The following is a 3,711-nucleotide window of genomic DNA, read 5'->3' as shown; positions in this document are numbered from 1 at the left end:
AAAGAATTTGGTTATGCAAAGTCAAGGTACTTTTGGTAAGTAATTTTGACTAAAAAAACAAGTAGGTGATCCATATTTGCTTAATTTAATTGTAAGTGATCTAGCTTCAAATTAGACTTTCAGTGAGAATTTAAATCTATATCATAATATTATTAGGAAGGATCAAACTTTGCTTAAAAGACAATAAACTCATATATATTATCAAAATAACACCCTAGTAATTTCCTTTATTTCAAAATTTCCTCTATAACTAAAACCACAAAACCAAACTCATGCTAGATCCAATCCAACAGGAAAGTTTCAGACAATCTACTAACCCTACTCCCATCAAATTAAGTGCATGCATTCGATCGGCCTCTTCTTGAAGAACTTAATATCCATCTTCTTACTGTCAAATCAGACTGAACATATGGTTTTCCAATTTTATCACCATCTTCATTCATTATTCCTATTAGAGACCTCTTTGTAAATTGCATCGGGACCTCCAACATCATTATTTTGATCATCATATATACTCCAATAGTCTATTAATGGGTAATGAATTGAAGAAAAAAATAGGCTTCATTATTGATCGAGCTAGAAGTTGCAGAAAACTACAACAACTTACCGGGGGGAGCTGAGGTTCAATTCGAGGTCGAACAGACAATGAACAAGAGGTGCATCAGCTAAGGACTGTTCACTTGATAAAGCCACAGCATGGATATCAATCCAGACGGCGAGCTAGCTAGCTGCAGGGGGTGCCCTCGCTAGCTCCGTGGCCTTCTACCGCGCAAGCTAAGCTAGCTCGCACTGTAACTGATAAAGTCTAGCTCCATGCCACTTGCAAATTAAAGGTCTCTCGCATCTGATATATTGACGAGTTTGGTTAGCGCACGACTCCTGCGACTGAGTCCCTCCGTGGAGATTTCTGGATAAATGGAAGATTTTTTGACTCGTCGTTAAGATTCGCTGCATGTGACCTGCAACGACCAGCCTGCCAGTACTCCATAAAACTGACGAGGCAGTCAGACCGCCTGAATTGAATTGTTCACGGGTCTAATCGTACGAACACGTCCTACCGTGGAGCTATCCGCTGGGTTCTATCGCACAGTTGCGAGAGGACTCAGGCGTTAAGAAGACACGGATGAGTGTTCTGTCTATATATGAAAGGTGTAGCTGTCCATAGTACGTGGTGGACCAGGCCAATCATAGTAAGGCAGCTATCCAATTGTATACTATGAATAATGTAGCAAGGAATATAATCGCCCCACAAGATTCTGGATATGTTAAATGCGTATTCATGTTTTCTACGCTGCAATTGAGTAATTAGTAAGGTGTAGCTAGCAAAAAACAGGGGTGAAAACTCATGCTGCAGTTGGTTAATTAAGCAAATTAATTGGCCACTTTATGTCTTTGATTTATGCAGATGAAGGTTTCAGGTCCGCATGTGTGTGCAGCACTACGCGCGCGACCATGTTAAGTGGCGACGGTTCCCGATCGTATCGTACGTCTGTTTTTCGTTGTCGGCCGTGGTGAAACTGCAGATCCGAGAGCAGATCCATGGTCTATAATAATTTATACATTAGATAGGTGTTAGAATTCGATCAAATTGACTGTGGTTATCCTTACATTCATCTTCTCATTTAAATTATAATTTAAGTTGAGATAGACATTCAAAAGCCACTACTGACGATGGATAGATTATCCTTTACTCAACGCTATATAATTTGTTCATCGCTGATGACCTTCGGCCGTCTATCTCAACTCTAAATTATGATTTAAATAGGAAAATAAATTCAGAAAAATACAGTCTGGGTTCAAGCCGCTGCCTACTCCTCGTCGTCATAGATGATTCAAGCGTGACGTACGTGATAATGTTTGAACAATTTTACAGTGCCAGCTAGCCATTTCAGCATCCGATTCAGAGAGAGAAGAAAATGCAATGCTGCAGTGTCAGGGCTGTCGTCTGTCGAGTCTCAGGGCTAGCTGTAAATGAATTAATTTTTTACGAATAAATTTAATTTTTCAATTTAATATATATATATATATATATATATATGTATATATATATATATATATATATATATATATATATATATATATATATATATATATATATATATATATATATATATATATAATATTAATTAAATAAATGAATTTAAATAATTTATTAAATTAAATAAAAAACGGTGCTCATCTCATTAATATTTATGAAGAAAAATTATGAATTAGAAATGATCAAAAGTTCAATTAAACTGTGTCGACGGAATTTAAAATTTTTGATTCAGTTATTACAGAAATTTAATTTTTAAAAAAGATAGGTTATTTTTAGTAATCCAGTTCCATTTCAATTTTAAGTATTGAAAGTTAACAATAAAAAATATATATATATTTAAGTAGAAAGTAGGAGTATAAATATTAGGTGAAATATATAATAATTCTAATACGATATAAAATAAGATGGTATTTGATCCTGTCTTAAAACTAGAGAGATAACACACTGGGCACGGTGGCTTGATGGTTGACTGAGAGAAAACTTTTCGTTCCACGGAGAGGTTCCCTTTCGATCTTGCGCACATGAAGACGAGCCAATAAAATGCCAGCGCCTAAAAATCAGGGGGAGTCCTCGGCAAAGACCCTCCTATGCTTAAGTCAGTACAAGTCCGGATGGGTAAATGAAGTAGAGAACGTGTGTGCGAGAGTAAGCTTGAGATGTTTCAGAGAACTAGGGATGACAACGGAACAGGTTCGAGCCGGGTTTGGCCAATTCCAGACCCCACTGTTGGTGTAGGGAGCACTAGACGATTGAACTTATGTTTTGATAATGATAAAGGATTCAAAATTAAGATTGTTGTCTAACAAGTGCTTACAGGAAAGTCCTAAGTGTTCTTAGGTAAAAGTTCTAGTGGATTCTCGGTAGGTGAAAAATCCTAGGGGAGGTAAATTTAGGTCCTAGGGGGTGGTAACCCTAGGTCTTAAGGGGTGGTAACCTTAGATTATGGAAAGTCCTAGCTGCGGTTAGGTAACGAACAGTACAACAAAAATGACCTTTCGCAGCGCGCAAATTCATTTTCCGCAACGCACATTGCACGTTGCATAATTAAAAGCTGTTGAGAGTTCGAAGTTATCGACAACATGCTTTGCGCGTTGCGGATAATAATATCCGTAGTGCGCAAAGCATGTTGTGAAAAATATCCGCAACATGCTTTGCGCACCGCAGATATTAATTTTTGTGACGTGTTGCGTGCTGCGGATATTATTTTCCACTGCATGCGTTGCCTACCGCGGATATTATTTTTCGCGATGTGCGTAATGCATGCTGTTATTATTATAATCCACAACATGCAGTACGTTGTTGATGTTCTTATCTATATTAAAAAAATAAATTTCATTGACGAAAATAATAAATCAATTTTTTACAATAACTTTATTACAAATTTAAATTTAATCTACACACAAAATTAATAAAAAGTCATTATTTCTCATTATACCAAAATACAAGGTCTGAAGATCTAAAACAAAATACAAAATCTCTAATAATCCTGTCCAGAATCTGAGTTAGACGAAGGTTGGCTGAGGTGTCGTCGGTGTTGACGGGAGGTGACTCGGGGACACCTGGCGTATGTGCACCGGAAAACAAACCCCCACGTGGAACTGAAGGACGGCGGTGACCTACCCGACGGTACTTAGGCTCTGCACACACTCAGACAAGCACACTGAAAGTTAGAG

The 3,711-nt window shown here is 37.5% G+C and overlaps 1 long non-coding RNA gene across 1 annotated transcript; it reads right to left on the bottom strand.

Moving 5' to 3' along the window:
• Nucleotides 1-203: 203 nt before the first annotated feature.
• Nucleotides 204-974, bottom strand: LOC121989222. Its single transcript, XR_006114206.1, has 2 exons — nucleotides 608-974; nucleotides 204-524 (listed from the first exon to the last, which is right to left on the bottom strand). It is a non-coding gene; the product is annotated as an uncharacterized LOC121989222 (long non-coding RNA).
• Between the last annotated feature and the right edge of the window lie 2,737 nt (nucleotides 975-3,711).

This window comes from Zingiber officinale, chromosome 1B (assembly GCF_018446385.1).
Source record: "Zingiber officinale cultivar Zhangliang chromosome 1B, Zo_v1.1, whole genome shotgun sequence".
NCBI classification, from domain to species: Eukaryota; Viridiplantae; Streptophyta; class Magnoliopsida; order Zingiberales; family Zingiberaceae; genus Zingiber; species Zingiber officinale.
The sequence above is the reverse complement of the archived record's forward strand: the minus strand, read 5'-3'. Positions and strand labels throughout refer to the sequence as shown.